We start from the raw sequence: 23,194 nt of genomic DNA, 5'->3' as shown, positions 1-23,194 counted from the left end.
CACTGGATTCAAGCAAGCCGGGCTGAAGACGGCTGGAATGCCAGAAACCGGTCCTCAGAAGCTTGTTTGCGGTCAAGGGAAGACATGGCTTAGCAGTTCGGGCTGGACCGTTGCCATGAGGCACAGGGTCAGACTGATTTGCATATAGCCATGTCTGAACTGGGTTGGCAGAGTGGGCTAAAGAACGGTGATGGATTTAACCCAGATCTTTTGACTGGGTGTGAGTATTTGATTGACTCAGATGCTCAGTCCATCACCATCTCCTTTTGTAGCGCTTTTGGCCGCCATAAGTGTGGCAGGGTATGCTCAGACGTGAGTCCCTTGCTCACTTTGCCACTGGATTCAAGCAAGCCGGGCTGAAGACGGCTGGAATGCCAGAAACCGGTCCTCGGAAGCTTGTTTCCAGTCAAGGGAATTCATGGCTTGGCAGTTCGGGCTGGACTGTTCACATGAGGCACAGGGTCAGACTGATTTGCATATAGCCCTGTCTGAACTGGGATGGCAGAGTGGGCTAAAGAAAGGTGATGGATTAAACCCAGATCTTTTGACTGGGTGTGAGTGTTTGATTGATTCAGATGCTCCGTCCATCACCACCTCCTTTTGTACCGCTTTTGGCCGCCATAAGTGTGGCAGGGTATGCTTAGACGTGAGTCCCTTGCTCACTTTGCCACTGGATTCAAGCAAGCCGGGTTGAAGACGCCTGTAATGCAAGAAACCGGTCCTCGGAAGCTGGTTTCTGGTCAAGGGAAGACATGGCTTGGCAGTTCGGGCTGGACTGTTCCCATGAGGCACAGGGTCGGACTGATTTGCATATAGCCATGTCTGAACTGGGGTGGCAGAGTGGGCTAAAGAACAGTGATGGATTAAACCCAGATCTTTTGACTGGGTGTGAGTGTTTGATTGATTCAGATGCTACGTCCATCACCACTTCCTTTTGTACTGCTTTTGGCCGCCATAAGTGTGGCAGGGTATGCTCAGACGTGAGTCCCTTGCTCACTTTGCCACTGGATTCACGCAAGCCGGGCTGAAGACGGCTGGAATGCCAGAAACTGGTCCTCGGAGGCTTGTTTCCGGTCAAGGGAAGACATGGCTTGGCAGTTCGGGCTGGACTGTTCCCATGAGGCACAGGGTCAGACTGATTTGCATATAGCCATGTCTGAACTGGGGTGGCAGAGTGGGCTAAAGAACGGTGATGGATTAAACCCAGATCTTTTGACTGGGTGTGAGTGTTTCATTGATTCAGATGCTCCGTCCATCACCACCGCTTTTATGATCACTGGCTGCACACACGCTAAGCTCTTCAGGTGCCACTTACTCTGTGCATCACAACTCATGGACCTTTTATGTTTGACATTCGTGCTGTAGACACCGGACGCAACAATGTCACCTCAGGCAGCAGGAATATCCCAAAGGGACATTAACAATTTCTTCACATGAGCACGCTCATCTCTGGTACCCCTACCTCAGTGCACCACAAGTCATGGACCCTTCATGAAACAATCTTTTGTGTATAATTTTAGATCTGGTGCACCTAACTTAGTGCACCACAAGTCATGGACACTTTATGATTGAATCTCTGTGTGTGATCCAAGGATCACTGTTGTAGTGTTTGTCAGCACCAACCATTCCCTGAGGACTGGCTTACACTCACCGCACATGCATCCGGCACAGGCATCACTGGACATGTGACCCAGGTAAAAAAAAAGGGGTTGGGCGCACGTGCCCATAGTCAGTTTCACCATCTAACTGCGTCCGTGTCTTCATTATATATGCATGATGGCCCTGGCCCTATCAAATTACATTGTGCTGTTGACTGGGCATGCAACCATGTTACCTCTGGGAGTGGGGAAGACCTCGGTTATATAACTTTGTCTGGGTTATTCTATGAGTACATGGGTAGAGACTGGGTGATTGGAGTACAGCGAGGAGAGTGTATGGTGAATTTATAAGTGCTTGGGCATTTGTGGAGTGATTGGATAAGTACATATGTTGGTGGAGCCTAACCCCCAAGCACAAGCTTGGCTCTACTTGGCTGCCAACCAGTGGAAATCCCGACACAGCATCATGATTGCAAACCAAGCCTCGAGAGAGCCGACGCGATGCACGGAGCGTGAGTAGGCACTGCGCTGGTTCCTGAGGCACCAGCCTTCTTTGCAACGGGATTCCCACAGCCTTTGCTCTAGTACCCTGGGTTCCTGCCCACTAAAATCTGGGCCACTGGCTAGCGGGAATACTGCACAGATGCCTGGAAGACCGAGTCCAGGAGTTTGGAATCCTCATTCTGGTATACTGCATTCTCATTCAGTGGATACCCTACCATGTCCTTGATCTCTGGATCAAGGAATTCTGACTTTTGGATCCCTGGAGTCTCTTCCACTGGATCCCCTAAAGCGAGCTGCTGGGTCCGTGGAGCACCGGTAATAAAAGGCTCAGAATCCTGTCTGCAAGATAGTCCCAGCCCCACCGGTGGATCATTGGCATACGGTGGATAGTATCTACGGAATTCTGTAAGCGTAAGTGGAGTCGGCAGAGCCGGCGTACGCCAGTCAGGGGTGCAACTAGAGCCAAATTTTGGGATAGGCTGATAAAAATTTCGGGGGGGGGGGCCAATTCTTCCAGTCGTAGGCAGAGTGGAGATGCAGGGGCTCCAAGAAGGCGTGAAAACACAACAAAGCTTCATTAACAGGTAAATGGTCTTTAAAAGACCTGGGAAGTACTTGGGTGCCGCGCTGGGAGCCGCGCACCCATCGTGTTCACATTAGGGGATCAAGCTGAGAGCTGCGGACCCAGCGCATTGCCACTAGGGGGTCGCGCTGAGACAGCGCACCCAGCGTGTTCACACTAGAGGACCGTGCTGAGCGCCAAGTTAGGATCGCCACTCCAAACTTTCCTTTAAAAAACTATCCACTTCCATTAATTTATATTTGCCAATTTTTTATGTTTTTATCAATCATTAGGAAGGGGGACCACGTAGTCCCCCTTCCCTTGTCCACTTCTGGCCCCGGGGATCTCATTCCCCGGGGCCTGGCCTCTTCTTTGGGGACCGTGGGGGTAACTCAAATGCCCCCACGGTCCCGCCGGCTCCCCACCTCCTGCAGGAACCGGCATTGCTTTTGGGCAAAAGGGAGCTGCTAACATGCAGATCCCCTTGCCCTAAAGCAATCCTGCTTTGCTTCATTGAAGTGAGAGCAGGTTTTCCTCCTCTTGCTTCACTGAAGCAAACCAGGGTTTGCTATGACAGGAAGGGAGACGTGCTTCCACCCTGTCATAGCAAACAACAATGTCCCAGGGAGCCCATCAATGTCCCGGGGTGGGCTCCATGGGACATTACAAGAGCTGGCCCTGGGAGGTGGTGGTCACCTGGGCCATCAAGATCTCCAGAATGGGGGTCGTGCAGCCCCCCTCCCTCTGTTTTCAAAGTTTCGGGGAAGTGGCGGTCCCCGGGGCTTGTGGAAGGGTTGTGTGCTCTTCCGCAGCTAATTTACATAGCTTCTAGGAGGTGGCGGTCCCCGGGCTGTAGAGGTCCCCCAGGCCACCGCAATATAATTATCTGATTCCCACCCGGAACCTGAACCACCCGTGGCTCATTTAAATGAAGTGGGAGAGAGCGCTTCATGTAAAAAAAAAAAGAAATTCATCCAGATTCGCACACCCAGCACAAATTCTGACACTGTGGGACTTGTGGGGTCCCCTAAGCAGGACTAGGGAGTCAGTGTGTTTCTACTCTGCCCCTTTTCTTCTTTTTTAATCTTCTTTCCGACTGTTTTCTTGTTACTCAGTTCACACCTGCACCAGCTTTCAAAGGGCAGACTTATTAGATATGCCAATGCCTGTTACTGATTGAAACATCTGAAGCAAAGCATCATTTCACCAACAAAACGCAAACTAAAATGATAGGTTGAACGCTTATTAACTCTAAGAATTCACAATTGTGTTACTATGGTGTTCAGCTATTCTTGGGATGCAGAAATGGTGAGTCCTTTTACATGGCAAAGATATTTTGGCTGTAGCACAACCTACAATTATCTGGATACCCGGTTAAGCATCTTAGGGTCTATTCTTATTTTTGTCATATCTGTTTAGAATTTATGCTAAATTGTAGTCCATCACAAATTCCTATTAGTGACCTAATCGAAAGAAAAGTGCTGCTTTCTCTTACGAATGGGTTGTAGGCTTTCCTGGGAAATTATATTCATGGCCTCATATGAAAAAACAAAAGGCGACACAATTTAAGAAATATGATTTATTCCATTTTAAAATATTCGGCCTTAGGTGAGATTAGGTTTAGGTTTGACAAGGTAGACTTGGCAGTTAGGTTGTTCTATTTGAGACTGTGATGTCTCAGGTTCCCTAAAATCAGTGATAATCAGTATGAAAATCTAACTATAATGTTACACTCCTTATGACAGTCAGGTTGTTACATCCATAGTCAACTGTAATGAGCAAGCATTGGAAATGCAACGGCCTCGAATATGTTGGAGTTATTATCATTGTAAATGGGATTTTTTTTAACTTATGCAATAGGTCTAATATGGGTTGGACCTAATGGCATTGTAAATGGCACTGTTTTTTTACTAATGTGCTATGAAGTTTCTGCATGTGGTATGTTGTGGATTTACGTGCGTTGGATTGGATTAGTTTGTTGGGTAACTGTTTGACATGGGATTTTATGGATTGAATTATGTGTCATGGTGTGTTCTGGAATTATGTGGGTAGTACTTATGTGGTATTGAGTGTACTGGAATTATGTTGAGTGGGATTGCGTGTTTTGGATTCTAATTAAGTGGAGTTTTATTTTGTGATGTGGAGCGGTATGTTCTGGAGATTAATGATGTGTTGTGTTGTTGAGGGCTGCCATCCAGGGCACAAACAAGCCTTTAAATTATACTTTTAAAATAACAACATGTGTGATGAACACGGCCAAACATTAATGCACTTATTGAGGATATGTCCTCCCCACCTTCATAAAACAAAGTCCTCCATTGGGGGGGTTTTCTGTAGAACTTTGTGCAACATGCTTATTACTTAGTGAGACACGTAGTGCCACTGGGAAGGAAGCCCACTGTATCAGCTGCACTGGCAGGAAACTTGAAATAATGCTGAAATTCTATATGAGGCGCAGGCTATCCTGTAGCACAGTAATATCCTATACATTGCAAAAGCAGGACTTTTGCAGAATGATGCAACTGGACCTGATGAACAGGATTGGCTATGCACGCACAGGCTGATTCTGGCTATGAGGATTTATTGATGTAGAATTTATATGAAGCTCTTTGTGTCATCGTTCGGGGACTGCAAAGTGGGTTGTTATATGAACCAGAAGGTGGCAGCTTGGATTGATGATATGACGATAGCTATATGTGGCACAGCTAACCATTAGCCCGTGACATGATGCTGATGTAATATTTCATGCATCTCTGGCCTCTCTTCTAGGTCTGATGCTAAAGATACAGTACATGTGGCATGCACTGGTCCTGAGAGAACCGCAAGTTGCTCTCTGCTTTGAGCCCCCTATGCCCCCGCAGTGGTGCGAGAAAGGCATGTGTCCAGTGAGGCGCTCTGGTTACTGACCAACCCAACGCTAAAAATAGCTACATTTTCAGTAACGAAACTTGAGACTACACAAAGCACACAATACAACTGTATAACACCTTTGGTAGAGAAGTAAGCAGAAACTTAAAGTGACCGGTTGAAATACCAGGGAAGAAAAACTTAGGGGCATATTCACAAAGAAGTGGCAGTGAGAGGCGTTAGCCACCTTGGCTTAACGCCTCTCACCCCCACTTCAGAAACTCCAGTCTGCACCCTATTCACAAGAATGTGGTGCAGGCTGGCGTTACCCTCATCGACTGCAAAAAATCTCACGATTTATCGTCAAAATAGACACCCTTGTACCAGAGCGCAAGGGTGTCTGCGAGCAAGGGGGTTTGTTAATGCACAGGAAGGTGTCCCTTCCTGTACATTAACAATCCGAAAATACCAGTTTGCTTGTTCCATGTGTGCTGCTACATGCAGCACACATGGAAAAAGCAAAAACGAGGAGAAATAAAGGCTTGCTCCTTATTTAGCCACCTTAAGACGGGAAATTTCCCAGTTGTTTGGCGCAACTTCCTATTATCACAGCCCTTGATAATTGGTGGTAGTGTCAAACTCTATGGGTATTGCGGTGGTACACCCACTACAACACCCACTGCACGCCCCCTTTCTCGCTAAGTTTAGTGTGAAAGGGGCCCTATTCTCAAGGCAGCATTAAGCCACATATGCGCAATACACTTGTGTAACAATAGTAGCAATGCAGTAAAGGACATGCACATCATGAGCCAGTTAAAGCTCTATTACCAAAGTTCATCCAATAAAAAAAATTTATAATAATAATACTACCTATTTCTGTTTTTGTCCGTGTGTAAACTTCCGTAGAGACCGATATAGATGGTATTCTATCCGCATATTAAGAGAAGAAAAGAAAAGAAAATCTGGGAGCCATTTCAAAAGGTATTGGCTACCTAGTGATGTTGCATTTCTATTATGCTATTTGTTTTATTGTCGCAGATATTGCACAAGACAGGTATGAGTATTTGGCTAGATGTCCAATTAAGGATGCAAATATTTACAACAAGGGGTGGTGAGGGACAGAGTCTCTGAATTAAACAGAATACTCTCACCCAGTCAAGAGATCAGGGCTAGATCCAACACCGTTTTTTAGCTCACTGCACCATCCCAGTTTCAGAACCTGGCTGTATGCAAATTAGTCTGTTCCTGTCCCAGTGCATGATGGGAACAGGGCAAACCAAACTACAAAAGCCAATTCTTACACTGGGAAGGAAACAAGCTACCGGGGACCGGTTTCTGGCATTTCAGCCTCTTCGGCCCGGCTTGCTTGAATCCTGATGGTGCAATGAGCAAGGGACTCACATCTGAGTATACCCTTCCACGCTTAGGGTGGACAAAAATATTTACAACAAGGGGTGGTGAGGGACAGAGTCTCTGAATTAAACAGAATACTCTCACCCAGTCAAGAGATCAGGGCTAGATCCAACACCGTTTTTTAGCTCACTGCACCATCCCAGTTTCAGAACCTGGCTGTATGCAAATTAGTCTGTTCCTGTCCCAGTGCATGATGGGAACAGGGCAAACCAAACTACAAAAGCCAATTCTTACACTGGGAAGGAAACAAGCTACCGGGGACCGGTTTCTGGCATTTCAGCCTCTTCGGCCCGGCTTGCTTGAATCCTGATGGTGCAATGAGCAAGGGACTCACATCTGAGTATACCCTTCCACGCTTAGGGTGGACAAAAATATTTACAACAAGGGGTGGTGAGGGACAGAGTCTCTGAATTAAACAGAATACTCTCACCCAGTCAAGAGATCAGGGCTAGATCCAACACCGTTTTTTAGCTCACTGCACCATCCCAGTTTCAGAACCTGGCTGTATGCAAATTAGTCTGTTCCTGTCCCAGTGCATGATGGGAACAGGGCAAACCAAACTACAAAAGCCAATTCTTACACTGGGAAGGAAACAAGCTACCGGGGACCGGTTTCTGGCATTTCAGCCTCTTCGGCCCGGCTTGCTTGAATCCTGATGGTGCAATGAGCAAGGGACTCACATCTGAGTATACCCTTCCACGCTTAGGGTGGACAAAAATATTTACAACAAGGGGTGGTGAGGGACAGAGTCTCTGAATTAAACAGAATACTCTCACCCAGTCAAGAGATCAGGGCTAGATCCAACACCGTTTTTTAGCTCACTGCACCATCCCAGTTTCAGAACCTGGCTGTATGCAAATTAGTCTGTTCCTGTCCCAGTGCATGATGGGAACAGGGCAAACCAAACTACAAAAGCCAATTCTTACACTGGGAAGGAAACAAGCTACCGGGGACCGGTTTCTGGCATTTCAGCCTCTTCGGCCCGGCTTGCTTGAATCCTGATGGTGCAATGAGCAAGGGACTCACATCTGAGTATACCCTTCCACGCTTAGGGTGGACAAAAATATTTACAACAAGGGGTGGTGAGGGACAGAGTCTCTGAATTAAACAGAATACTCTCACCCAGTCAAGAGATCAGGGCTAGATCCAACACCGTTTTTTAGCTCACTGCACCATCCCAGTTTCAGAACCTGGCTGTATGCAAATTAGTCTGTTCCTGTCCCAGTGCATGATGGGAACAGGGCAAACCAAACTACAAAAGCCAATTCTTACACTGGGAAGGAAACAAGCTACCGGGGACCGGTTTCTGGCATTTCAGCCTCTTCGGCCCGGCTTGCTTGAATCCTGATGGTGCAATGAGCAAGGGACTCACATCTGAGTATACCCTTCCACGCTTAGGGTGGACAAAAATATTTACAACAAGGGGTGGTGAGGGACAGAGTCTCTGAATTAAACAGAATACTCTCACCCAGTTAAAAGATCAGGGCTAGATCCAACACCGTTTTTTAGCTCACTGCACCATCCCAGTTTCAGAACCTGGCTGTATGCAAATTAGTCTGTTCCTGTCCCAGTGCATGATGGGAACAGGGCAAACCAAACTACAAAAGCCAATTCTTACACTGGGAAGGAAACAAGCTACCGGGGACCGGTTTCTGGCATTTCAGCCTCTTCGGCCCGGCTTGCTTGAATCCTGATGGTGCAATGAGCAAGGGACTCACATCTGAGTATACCCTTCCACGCTTAGGGTGGACAAAAATATTTACAACAAGGGGTGGTGAGGGACAGAGTCTCTGAATTAAACAGAATACTCTCACCCAGTCAAGAGATCAGGGCTAGATCCAACACCGTTTTTTAGCTCACTGCACCATCCCAGTTTCAGAACCTGGCTGTATGCAAATTAGTCTGTTCCTGTCCCAGTGCATGATGGGAACAGGGCAAACCAAACTACAAAAGCCAATTCTTACACTGGGAAGGAAACAAGCTACCGGGGACCGGTTTCTGGCATTTCAGCCTCTTCGGCCCGGCTTGCTTGAATCCTGATGGTGCAATGAGCAAGGGACTCACATCTGAGTATACCCTTCCACGCTTAGGGTGGACAAAAATATTTACAACAAGGGGTGGTGAGGGACAGAGTCTCTGAATTAAACAGAATACTCTCACCCAGTCAAGAGATCAGGGCTAGATCCAACACCGTTTTTTAGCTCACTGCACCATCCCAGTTTCAGAACCTGGCTGTATGCAAATTAGTCTGTTCCTGTCCCAGTGCATGATGGGAACAGGGCAAACCAAACTACAAAAGCCAATTCTTACACTGGGAAGGAAACAAGCTACCGGGGACCGGTTTCTGGCATTTCAGCCTCTTCGGCCCGGCTTGCTTGAATCCTGATGGTGCAATGAGCAAGGGACTCACATCTGAGTATACCCTTCCACGCTTAGGGTGGACAAAAATATTTACAACAAGGGGTGGTGAGGGACAGAGTCTCTGAATTAAACAGAATACTCTCACCCAGTCAAGAGATCAGGGCTAGATCCAACACCGTTTTTTAGCTCACTGCACCATCCCAGTTTCAGAACCTGGCTGTATGCAAATTAGTCTGTTCCTGTCCCAGTGCATGATGGGAACAGGGCAAACCAAACTACAAAAGCCAATTCTTACACTGGGAAGGAAACAAGCTACCGGGGACCGGTTTCTGGCATTTCAGCCTCTTCGGCCCGGCTTGCTTGAATCCTGATGGTGCAATGAGCAAGGGACTCACATCTGAGTATACCCTTCCACGCTTAGGGTGGACAAAAATATTTACAACAAGGGGTGGTGAGGGACAGAGTCTCTGAATTAAACAGAATACTCTCACCCAGTCAAGAGATCAGGGCTAGATCCAACACCGTTTTTTAGCTCACTGCACCATCCCAGTTTCAGAACCTGGCTGTATGCAAATTAGTCTGTTCCTGTCCCAGTGCATGATGGGAACAGGGCAAACCAAACTACAAAAGCCAATTCTTACACTGGGAAGGAAACAAGCTACCGGGGACCGGTTTCTGGCATTTCAGCCTCTTCGGCCCGGCTTGCTTGAATCCTGATGGTGCAATGAGCAAGGGACTCACATCTGAGTATACCCTTCCACGCTTAGGGTGGACAAAAATATTTACAACAAGGGGTGGTGAGGGACAGAGTCTCTGAATTAAACAGAATACTCTCACCCAGTCAAGAGATCAGGGCTAGATCCAACACCGTTTTTTAGCTCACTGCACCATCCCAGTTTCAGAACCTGGCTGTATGCAAATTAGTCTGTTCCTGTCCCAGTGCATGATGGGAACAGGGCAAACCAAACTACAAAAGCCAATTCTTACACTGGGAAGGAAACAAGCTACCGGGGACCGGTTTCTGGCATTTCAGCCTCTTCGGCCCGGCTTGCTTGAATCCTGATGGTGCAATGAGCAAGGGACTCACATCTGAGTATACCCTTCCACGCTTAGGGTGGACAAAAATATTTACAACAAGGGGTGGTGAGGGACAGAGTCTCTGAATTAAACAGAATACTCTCACCCAGTCAAGAGATCAGGGCTAGATCCAACACCGTTTTTTAGCTCACTGCACCATCCCAGTTTCAGAACCTGGCTGTATGCAAATTAGTCTGTTCCTGTCCCAGTGCATGATGGGAACAGGGCAAACCAAACTACAAAAGCCAATTCTTACACTGGGAAGGAAACAAGCTACCGGGGACCGGTTTCTGGCATTTCAGCCTCTTCGGCCCGGCTTGCTTGAATCCTGATGGTGCAATGAGCAAGGGACTCACATCTGAGTATACCCTTCCACGCTTAGGGTGGACAAAAATATTTACAACAAGGGGTGGTGAGGGACAGAGTCTCTGAATTAAACAGAATACTCTCACCCAGTCAAGAGATCAGGGCTAGATCCAACACCGTTTTTTAGCTCACTGCACCATCCCAGTTTCAGAACCTGGCTGTATGCAAATTAGTCTGTTCCTGTCCCAGTGCATGATGGGAACAGGGCAAACCAAACTACAAAAGCCAATTCTTACACTGGGAAGGAAACAAGCTACCGGGGACCGGTTTCTGGCATTTCAGCCTCTTCGGCCCGGCTTGCTTGAATCCTGATGGTGCAATGAGCAAGGGACTCACATCTGAGTATACCCTTCCACGCTTAGGGTGGACAAAAATATTTACAACAAGGGGTGGTGAGGGACAGAGTCTCTGAATTAAACAGAATACTCTCACCCAGTCAAGAGATCAGGGCTAGATCCAACACCGTTTTTTAGCTCACTGCACCATCCCAGTTTCAGAACCTGGCTGTATGCAAATTAGTCTGTTCCTGTCCCAGTGCATGATGGGAACAGGGCAAACCAAACTACAAAAGCCAATTCTTACACTGGGAAGGAAACAAGCTACCGGGGACCGGTTTCTGGCATTTCAGCCTCTTCGGCCCGGCTTGCTTGAATCCTGATGGTGCAATGAGCAAGGGACTCACATCTGAGTATACCCTTCCACGCTTAGGGTGGACAAAAATATTTACAACAAGGGGTGGTGAGGGACAGAGTCTCTGAATTAAACAGAATACTCTCACCCAGTCAAGAGATCAGGGCTAGATCCAACACCGTTTTTTAGCTCACTGCACCATCCCAGTTTCAGAACCTGGCTGTATGCAAATTAGTCTGTTCCTGTCCCAGTGCATGATGGGAACAGGGCAAACCAAACTACAAAAGCCAATTCTTACACTGGGAAGGAAACAAGCTACCGGGGACCGGTTTCTGGCATTTCAGCCTCTTCGGCCCGGCTTGCTTGAATCCTGATGGTGCAATGAGCAAGGGACTCACATCTGAGTATACCCTTCCACGCTTAGGGTGGACAAAAATATTTACAACAAGGGGTGGTGAGGGACAGAGTCTCTGAATTAAACAGAATACTCTCACCCAGTCAAGAGATCAGGGCTAGATCCAACACCGTTTTTTAGCTCACTGCACCATCCCAGTTTCAGAACCTGGCTGTATGCAAATTAGTCTGTTCCTGTCCCAGTGCATGATGGGAACAGGGCAAACCAAACTACAAAAGCCAATTCTTACACTGGGAAGGAAACAAGCTACCGGGGACCGGTTTCTGGCATTTCAGCCTCTTCGGCCCGGCTTGCTTGAATCCTGATGGTGCAATGAGCAAGGGACTCACATCTGATTGCATATAGCCAGGTTCTGAGCTGGGATGGGGCAGTGAGACAAATAATGGTGATGGATCAAGCCCTGATCTTTGGACTGGGTAAGAGTGGTCTGTTTAACTCAGACACTCTGTTCATCACCACCCCCTTTTTTAAATCAATTAAGGATGCATGCCTATATAAATATGAGCATAAACTAAGTATAAAAGGCAATGCAAGCTAGAATTATTGACGTTCCTTCTATGACACGGTTGAAGAACGTGAGCATGCACATAAAAACTCCAGATAATGGAAGTCGCTGACAATGATTTAAACTTTCTAGAGCATGTAGCTGTAAAAAGAGCGACATAACAGCCACCTTTCTGCTAAACTCGTGGTCTTTCCTTTGACTATTTCATTTGTTAACTGTGCAATCATGGGATGTAAAAATAATTTGCATATGGGAGGTTGATTAAAAAAAACATAAGTAAAAAAACAAACGAAAGCTGTCTGTTGCTTTGTGTTACATAGCTAAAAAGCTGATCCAACATTCTCGTTCTCTAGAATGTGCAGTTTTGGAGGGCTATCACAATCAGTTTTTAGTCAAAACAGGGGCAATTTGATTGTGGTTAACTTAAAAATAGGCCATTGAGAGTAGAAGACTAGTATATCATTACGGTCAAGCAACCCAGTAGTAGGTCACAACAGGCTCACTGTACATTTATATCAGTGCTGGTTCTCAAAACACATGTTATTCATTGGTCCAGAGAAGAATCGCAAATACCTATGCTCATATGGAAAAAATATGAGTGTGTAGTCTAAGTATTAATTTTAATGCCTTTATTATGTGGTGGACACCAACAATAGGCTCCCCTGCAGTATATGTATCAGGAAGCGCGCTTCTTGCGAACACCGACACATGTTCTGCATTAGAGAAAGACATCACCCAAACAAAATGAGAAACCATCAAATTTGAACAGATGTGATCTCATGGCATCCAGCGGGTGGAGAGCTGTGAGGCGGTATTTCCAAAAGTTGCTAAAATGATGGTAAACCTTGCACAGGAAGGGTATTGCTATGGCTTCAAGAGATATACAGTGCAGTGATAGCAGCATACCAGGACAAGTTGCCTGTGTGAGTTAACATAAGTGCCTTGTGACCAGTTAGGGGGTGGGGAGGTGGGGTAGCTCCGGGCCCGCCTGTTAGCCTAAAGCATGGGTACTCACAAACTTTCTCTCGGGGGCCAAATTTACAGTGGGGTTTATGGCCGAGGGGCGCACCGGTGGAGGCGGGGTCAGTGGGGCAGGGGGCGGGGCTCGAGCAACAAAAAAAACTGGTACCATGAGGTTGATCACTGGTCCCTGCAGAGGACGCTTTCGTCCACTGAGCCACCAGACACGACATACACACATCTCTCTCTCTCGTTCTTTCTCAGTCTCTCTGTCTCTCTCTCTCTCTCTCTCTGTCTCTCTCTCTCTTGCTCGGTCTCCCTCCCTCTCTCCCTCTTCCTCCCTCTCTCTACCTCTCTCTCCCTCTGTCTCTCTGTCTCCGTCTGTCTCACTCACTCTGACTGTCTCACTCCCTCTCACTCCCGCTCTTCCTCTGTCTCACTCACTCTGACTGTCTCACTCCCTCTGTCTCACTCACTCTGACTGTCTCACTCTCTCTCTGTCTCCTTCTCTCTGTTTCTCTCTCTCTGTTACCCTCTCCTTCTCGGTTTCCCTCTCCTCACTCTATTTCCCTCTCCTCACTCTAATTCCCTCTCCCTCTCTCTCCTTCCCTCTCCCTCCTTCCCTCCCCTCCTTCCCTCTGTCTCCCTCTGTCTCCTTCCCTCTCCCTCCTTCCCTCTGTCTCCCTCTCTCTCCTTCCCTCTCCCTCACTCTGAGGTCTCCCTCCCTCGCTCTGTATCCCTCTCTCGCTCTGTTTCCCTCTCTCGCTCTGTCTCCCTCCCTCGGTCGGTCTCCCTCCCTCGCTCTGCCTCTCTCCCTCGGTCTTCCACCCTCGCTCTGCCTCCCTCCCTCGTTCTCCCTCTGTATGCCTCGGCCTCCCTCCCTCGCTATCCCTCTGTCTGCCTCTGTCACCCTCCCTTACTCTCCTTTGCTCTCCCGAGCTGTCCCTCTGTCTCCCTCCCTCGCTCTCCCTCTGTCTGCCTCTGTCGCCCTCCCTTGGCCTATGTCTCCCTCCCTCTCTCTCCCTCTGTCTGCCTCTCCCTCGCACTTCTTCGCTCTCCCTCTGGCTGGCTCTCCCTCGCTCTCCCTTTGTCTCCCTCCCTCGCTCTCCCTCTGTCTGCCTCTGTCTCCCTCCCTCGCTCTCCATCACTCTCCCTCGCTCTCCCTCTGTCTGCCTCTCCCTCGCTCTCCCTCTGTCTGCCTCTCCCTCGCTCTAACTCTGTCTGCCTCTGTCTCCCTCCCTTGGCCTCTGTCTACCTCCCTCGCGCTCCCTTGCTCTCTCTCTGTCTGCCTCTGTCTCCCTCCCTAGCTCTCCATCACTCTCCCTCTGTCTGCCTCTCCCTCGCTCTCCCTCTGTCTGCCTCTCCCTCGCTCTAACTCTGTCTGCCTCTGTCTCCCTCCCTCGCGCTCCCTTACTCTCTCTCTGTCTGCTTCTCCCTCGCTCTCCCTCCCTCTCCCTCTGTCTGGCTCTCCTCTGTCTCCCTCCCTCGCTCTAACTCTGTCTGCCTCTGTCTCCCTCCCTCGGCCTCGGTCTCCCTCCCTCGCTCTCCCTCTTCTGCTTCTCCCTCGCTCTCCCTCAGTCTGGCTCTCCCTCGCTCTCCCTCAGGGAGGGAGATGTGTGTCTGTCCTAAGCCCCCCAACACTCACCCCACTTTATGTCAGGGGAAAGGAGATGTGTATCTGTCCTAAGCCCCAGCCCAATGGTTTGGTGCCCAACCAGTCAAACCTTAACTAAGACCCTTAATTAAAACTCATTAGCCCCATCTAGACTAAGGATCAAACTCAAATTCCTCTCCATATATAGACATTTTAATATAACATATATTTGCTTTTGTCTTCCCTTTAAAACGTGTGCCATTTCTTGGAACACTTTTTCCCTTTTTAAATAGTGTTTCATTTTCCATTTTCTTCCAGATACAAACAGAATGACAAACCCTTCTATGCCAACCTAATAACATGACGTGACTGACTCCGCCCGCCTCATTTGATTTCCAGATAGGACCTAAACTGAGAAAATAGTCTGTGCATGTCTATAACAAAAACAGTGTGGCAGAGTTGTCATTTATCAGTAAAAACCGAGAAGGTGTTAAAGGTGAGACAATAGATATAATGTTGCTGCATACATATGCCTTTCTGCACTTTTAAAATGCAGTGACCAGCCTAGTAGTCTTTCTTCATCGTTTAGCTGCACAAGTGTGGCTGACGCTGGCCCAGCCCCGTCGGCCTTACAGAGTCTCACTCGTCCAAAGCCCTCATTCCCTTAAAGATGCAAGGCTGACCTGTGACTGGTTCTACCCTAGCTCCCCCTGACTTTCAAATGGCGCCATTTGGTAAGTTGGCAGAAGGGGATGAATTGTACCTCTTTAAGACTAGGTAGCCTTTCTTCCTCCCCCTGGTGCCGGTTTGCTCAAAAATACCAAATATATATGTTTTTAGATTCAGAAGCCAAACTATAGTTGGTATAGATAGCATCTACCTCAACTAGATTTCCCCTTCTACCAGATTTATACACACCTTTGTCTTCAAATCCTGCCTGTGTGTTCCTGGGCTGAGACAGCTTCCGGGCACACACATACACACAGCCGCACCCGAGCAATTAACAGGTCTTTAAAAGACCATTCCCGTGTTAATGAGGCTTTGTTCACCTCGTAGGCCCCTGCAGCTCCACGGAATCACCCGGCTCCGGCCCCTCAGAGCAGCAGTCTCTTGACTCGCGCTGCCTCAGGGGTGTTTGCTGACACTATTAAAAGAAATATATATATTAAAACACAGATACGATGTTTGGACGGTCCGCGGTCCGCCAAGGAAGGCTTGCCGGGCCGCCACCGGCCCGCGGGCCGTACTATGAGTACCGCTGACCTAAAGTATGCTTCCACCCAACCAGACAGCCTGCTTTATTTCCATGTAAGAAACAGACAGGTATGCTCTGGCCGCATAACTTCCTTGAGATTCCGACAAAGCAAGGCATCCCCCCACCCCCCTGCTAAGCCTGTACTGAAAGCCACAGAGACTATTCAACCTTCTACCCTTCTACGACGACGTTAGGACGGAACATGTGTGAGACCGTTCTCTCTGGGCTCACGTCAGTAAATTTAGTCGCCATCTTGGAGGGACAGTCGCCTTCCTGTTCATGCACATTTCAACCCTTAAGTGCTCCATAAAAATTAACACTTGAGAACAGAACCTTATATCAAATATTCTACATTGTTTCCAAACAAACAATAAATGTACAACATTGTATTGTAAATTAAGCTATTGAGCTCTTACACCACAGTAAAAGTCCGAACACACCTTCGATACACATAAATCTAAAGTGACATTTTGATAGTACCATATAATATTTCTCGTGCCGGTTCTCTTGCTTTCAGTGGCAAAGTTTCCCTGTTTAATACGGCGAAGGATCAACAATTGGTTACCTAAGGCAATGGGAATTTGTGTCATACAGTCTTTTCTCATCCTAAGGTACTGGAATGCCTCATGCCTCCACAGAAACCTAGCAGAACAAGGAGAGGGTGTGGCTTAACAAAAAGAGCGGCCAACTTTGGAACTGGGGAACTGGGCTCGAGTCTCGGCAACTGCTCATCATCCCTTGATCTCCCGGTGCCTACAAAAAATTAATATGTCCTTGTGTAATCGAGCTGGTGCTCAAGATAGTCTCTAAAACTTTTGGGGTTTGTTTGCGTTATCTAAGCAATGCAAAATTAAAAAAATAAAAACAGCAAGAGGAGGTGGGACCCTTTCTGAGCACAATTGCAGATGCAGTTGGTTCCTACGAGGCTGCAGTTCCTGAAATATGGAGGGAGCACAAGAGGCTATAATGCCTCATGCCCTCTTCAATCTTTAACAGTACACAATGCACGTATACAGCCTGCTGCACTAAGTGAAAGGGAGAGGGCAGGAATGCAACATATCTACCAGTATATGGGGCATTCCTGCTCTCTATCTGGTGCACAAATACAATCCTCGGAGTCAATTTTTGTTTTCTATGTGTGCTATTGACTGCAGTACTTTTAGAAGGAGGAAACAACAAGGAGAAATAACGGTATTTCTCTCCTTGTCACCTCCCCTAGACAGGTGTAGCATTATGACTCATTCCTAGGTTTACCAGTGTTGGTAAATCTTGGAAAGCGCCAAAATCCATGGATTGATAAGTGAGAGCCCCCAACCTCCACCCATGGAACGCCGTCCCAGGGGCAGCGACTTGCACTGCCTAGCATTACTCCAGATTTGCCAAACAATGCAGGGCCACACAAGGTTGTCTTGCTCTGCTTGGTAAATCTGACTTTAGTGCTGTGTTGCCCTTGAGACACCATGCATGAAGCAAGGGTAACAGAATTCTATGATAAGTCTGGCCCTGAGTTTCTGCGCATGTTACTACTCATTTTTTTGCTACCGATCTCTTTTAGTCCCATTTAAAACATTAAATCACTAACAGCTAACAGATGAATTTTTCATGTCTGCAACCATATTATGGGGCCTATTATGATAACGGGCGGATCACCAGCACCGGCCCGGCGGTGGCGGGCGCATCCTGATTGGTATAGCGGGACCACCGCACCTCTGGCGGTCAGTCCCGTTTACCGCTACGGTGATGGGCGGAAAATGTCTGTTAGAGGGAATAGTGACATTTTGACTATGTGTGTTAATTAATAAAATAACTACTGACTTGTGTTAAAAGGATATTGCAAGTGAGCCTGAAGTCCCAAAGCATTATAAAGGAAGTTGTCTTTCAACCTAATCGCTCTCTATGGTCTCAGAATATTTATTGTCTAGCTGTATCCTTAAAATGTACCCTATCCAATGTGTATAGTTTGGAATCGAATGATTGTTAATTCAATAACTATCGACAATGAAAGATTTAAAAAAAAGGTTGTAGGTTGAGACACAAGATAATCCTGTTACCCTTTCTTTACCGTCTACTACGAAAATTCAAAGGTCATTCAGTTGTTTTCCAGAAAAGGGCAGAAAAGTTCAGATGTTTTGAAAATAATGTTTGCACAGCCTTGCATGCATTGCACATATTCCTTGCATTTGTAAAGTGGTTGAGCAGAAAGGAATATATAGGTTTTGCTGCTGGTTATTTAGTACAGCATAACAGCATGTAAAGCTGTGCTTAGTTTTAGTTTAATGAGAGATAATCTACTTATTCTGTTCTGAAGTGGTAAATTTGAATTATTAGCTTTAAACAAACTGTCTAGCATTGCTGCATAGATATTTGGCCGAATGAAAGGCTATTAACTGTTTGCGATTTACTTTTTTATTAATTCTTTAAAGTCTGTTTTAACTTGAGCCTAATTTACAGTTTTCCAAAGAAATGCACCATTTATGAGCATATATTTTTCTTTTTTAACATTGGTAAGATATGTATTAATCAACCACAGAAAATTATTCACCTAACTGTAAACTAGATTGCGCAATGGCCTCACTGGGAAGGTTGTGCCATTATCAAATCGGGGTGTGCAGAAAGTTTTGAAATTCCACAGAACATTTGGTTCTGAATATATTTCAAAAACTGAAATTGTTTCCGCGGATCTTAAACCCACATTTTTGCTTCCAGTGGCCAAAATGTTTACTGTCTTTATCTTATGATTTATTTATTTTAATTTACTCCTGAATACTAGCCAAAATAGACTAAATTGCAATACTAGAATCTGAGAACAACTAAGGGGTCGATTCTGATCTCAGTTGGAAGGACTTCGAATCGTATTCTGAATTGCCTAAACTGATCCAGAGCCCTTGTTTCCGACCGAATCATTCACAATTCTGACGACGAAGTACAATGCATGGAAAGCCTTAGTGCTGACTGAATCGGTTTCGGAAAACATTCTGAGAGATAAAACCCCCCGGAGCCGATTCATGCATCTCCATGGACTAAGTTTTCCAAGTGAGCAAGTAGGATTAACGAATCAGACAGCCTTTCCGATTCAGTTTGTTCGCATCAAAAAGACTTTCTGAATCGGTCCCATCCACCAGAGACCGATACCGGAAACCTTTTTAATCAGAGGGCCCAGGGTGAAGGCGGGCCAGCTACGGAGATAGCCCCACTTCCCAAATCACCCCTTTTTGCAATTGGAGCCTGTGTACGAGTTTGGTGCAGAGGCTCCCACAGAGTTCAAAGGCAGTCCGAGCGAAGCGAGTCTGTCACTATACAGAAGCATCGGAATCGGTTGCATGGACTCCCGGAACGCAATTCGCTTGAAAAGCTCTCCTGAACAGATTTGTTCAGAGGGCCTTCCTAACAGGATCAGAATCTGCCCCTTAGTCTAATAAAACCCACAAATGATTGACAGTGGAAAGAGTTTCCTTGGCAGTGGGTACAAATTTGTAGTATATGCCACACTAAGAAATGAGAAACAAACTAACACTAATGAGTTTTAGGAAAAAAGCTGAATCTGTCCAATTCACAATGTATTTTTCCTATTCACAAATTCATTTCCCTATCACTCCTGGTGGGAGCTGTGTTTTCCGGCAGCTAGACTGTAGACTGCTGCAGATAAGTAAGGTTAAATGATAAGATAAAATAACGGTAATAGGAAAGTCATGTTTTGCAATATATATAATTGTGTCTCAGTTTTTTTAATCTTCCGAAAACCTTTCAAAATTTAAATGTGTTCCACTTTAATCCAGCTTCTTAATTTGTATAGACACTGGGAGGGGTGAAACATGTATAGGTCTCAAAACAAAATTATGACATTTTAATTTAAATAGGATAATTTTAACCAATACCACCAATATCGGCTGGACAGATTATTATTAAACTTAGAACAAAGACTTGGCCATTAAGGTTCCATTACCTTCTATGAGATTTTTTTCTATTTGGTATCATTATTTTGGGTTTTTGCTGAGATATTTGGAAGAATTAATGTATATTAATGTTAATGTTAATGTTAATGTTAATGTTAATGTTAGTGGGTATTTATTGAGCGGACTTACACCGGGTGGCTTCATGGCGCTGACCACAGAGCAAAAAGAACTGGAGGCAAACTGAGCAGACCACAGCTGTCAATTATCCCAGATTGTAGGATAGCCGAAACAGCCATGTCTTGAGGAGCCTCCTGAACTGCATGATGTCAGTACAGGATCGAATTTCCAAAGGAAACGAGTTCCATAGTTTGGGTACCAGGACTGCAAAACAGCGGCCCCCCGATGCACCCGTTTGAACTTGGGTACAGAAAGCAAACAGAGGTGGGTTGAATGAAGAGTCCGGTTTGGCACATATCTATGTAACAGGTTAGTAATGAAAGCAGGGCTTTTGGCATACAGGGCCTTAAACACAGTGCAGCATGTTTTGAAAACGCATCGCTGGAAGAAAGGAAGCCAATGGAGTTTCTGAAGCGCTGGGCTAAATGGTTGCCATCTGGGTTGGCACATGAGCAACCTAGCTGCCTGGTTTTAAGCCACCTGTAATCGCTTAAATAAGTATTTTGGCATCCCTAAGTATACAGAGTTCGCATAGTCCAAATGTGATATGACCGTAGCCATTAAGATCCGGACCAGAGCGTCCTGAGTGAAAAACCAATGGATTTTCCTGATCTTCCTCATCTGAAAAAAGCATTTTGATATCACACTGCCCACCTGGGTTGTTAGTGTTAGATCCTTATCCAGAGAGACCCCCAGCGTTTTTGCTGAGCTGGAAGGAGAAGGAAATGGACCGAGCTCCGTGGGACAGTAGCAAGGACCCCTGAATTTGCCACTGCCCCAGGTCAAGACAAGCTCTGTCTTGCCCGGGTTAAGTTTCAGATGGTTACAATCCATCCACTGCTGTATAAACAGCAGTGTTTGATGGAACTCCGCCACTGAGCGATCGGAACCATCCATCTCGAGGACCAACTGCAGATCATCTGCATAATTAAAAACTGTCACGTTTCTCAACTTCAGAGATCGAATCAGAGGAGAAATATAGATGTTAAATAAGTGCGGCGACAGTGCTGAGCCCTGAGGAACCCCACATGTGATTATGTGTGGGGAGGCAAGGTGGGGCCCTTGACGGACTGCCTGAGACCTGTCATTTAGAAAAGACGACAGCCCACTGGCAGCCGCCCCCTGGACACCTGCCAGTTCGACACGGTCGACCAATATTTCATGGTCAACCGTGTCGAATGCCGCTGAAAGATCTAACAATACCAGTGCCCGTGGGGAGCCCCTATCCACATGTTCTCTAAGAGTATCCATTACTGCCACTATGACTGCGTCTGTTGACTGGGCTTGCCAGAAGCCCGCCTGGTGGGGGTCAAGATAACCCGACTCCTCCAAAAACTCAGACAGGCAGTTTGCTACATGAGTTTCCAATAGCTTTGCCACAAAAGGCAACAAAGAGATTGGGCGGTAATTGGATAGCAGTTTAGGATCTGCCCCAAGTTTCTTCAATAGGGGGACAATGTATGGACAGGAAACCTCCATTGTCTGGAAACTTAAGATTCTAAATCTGTGCTCAGATTGGTTGTGAAGAGCTGAAAAGAATTATCCTATGGCGAAGTAGCGTGAGTACACCACAATGCTAGTCAGGGCTGAAACAAGCACTAGCTGGGCAGTTGGAACCATTTTCCCTGTGAAAGTACTAAAATTAGCCATGTATCCTGAAGCTCAGCTTCAATTTGAATATGGCAAACGTTTTCATGAATGCCTGCATTCAAGAAGGAGGACACCCATTCAGTTCTGTCTGGTCAATACCTAACCTCAACCTGACTCTACTCCAGGGCTAGCTTTAGCTACGGTTTTGCCCAGAGGGGAAATCTGTTTTGCCCCATGGCCTCCTATACACAGATTCCATCATTACGACCCTCCAACAGTGCCTTTCATCTCTCAATAACCCCTCTCTCACATGCATTTTGTTTGTTTTGTAGTGCTACTCATACCAGTGAAGGTTGTCAGAGCCCTTTATGTCACACATCCATTATATAGAGATTATGAATCATACATGTGTAAATCAGTCAATGCGAAATGTCACATAAACCCATGAGGATTACAAAGTGTAAGAATGACGGGCCACATGTACTAACATTTCTGTTTGCAATATCCTAGGAAATCGCTCACAAACAGCTATGTACAATTGTGTGTTTTACACTGTTTGCAAATCCCCATGGGCCACAATTGACCTACCTCCTTAATATTCATGAGTTAGGTCACAATTTGTGACCAATTGGGAATCACTAAAAACCCTGGGATGGTGGCCTACTGGAGGCAGCAGACCACAATGTCTGTGTTTGTTTATAAATGAAGCAAAACTATTTTTTTTTAAATGCAGCGTGTTTTCTTTAAAGGAAAACAGGATGTGTTTCAAAAAGAAAAATTAAGAAAAGTCTTCTTTTCATTTTTAGGTTTTGCCTGCACAGCGCCTGCACTGTGCTTATGATATTTTTTGTATTTAATATAAATACTAAAAGGGGCTTACATCTCACCCTTGCTTTTCAGTGGTTCGTGTGCTTGCCACTTACTTTTCCTTGTTTCTCTTGGTTGTAGCATACTATTTCCTGTTGGTCCTCATGTGTTTCTCTTATCAGTGTTCCAAGCCAAAGTACTGTTTTCATCTGCTTTGCTGAAACTTCTTACTAAGCGTGTCAGCATCTCTGTGTGCTTTGTGTGAAGCCAATTCTTGGAACGCAAAGCACACTGTCCAGTTCCCCTGGGGCCGAAGCAGGGACACACTCTAGTGCTCCATTTTGTTTGCAACTGCGCAGTGCATCCACTAATCACCCCGGGGCTGAAGCTGTGAAGAACCGGACCTTGTGGGCCTGGAGGCGCAGGGCACGCCTTAAGTCTCCGAGTTCACCTGCCTTGTCGGACAGAGACACAAGACACTCTGTTAGGCGTAGAAAACCAGGTTTATTAGCTGCAGCTAAGCACAGTTGTCCCAGAAGTACAGAGTAGGTACTTAGGAGACTGCCACTTTATTCCGTGGCGCACAATCTTTTATACCACACATATTTACAATGTATACTCCCAATACATACAAGGCTAG

The sequence above is a fragment of the Lissotriton vulgaris genome, chromosome 2_1 (assembly GCF_964263255.1).
Source record: "Lissotriton vulgaris chromosome 2_1, aLisVul1.2, whole genome shotgun sequence".
Lineage (NCBI taxonomy): Eukaryota > Metazoa > Chordata > Amphibia > Caudata > Salamandridae > Lissotriton > Lissotriton vulgaris.
This window is presented reverse-complemented; position numbering follows the sequence as displayed.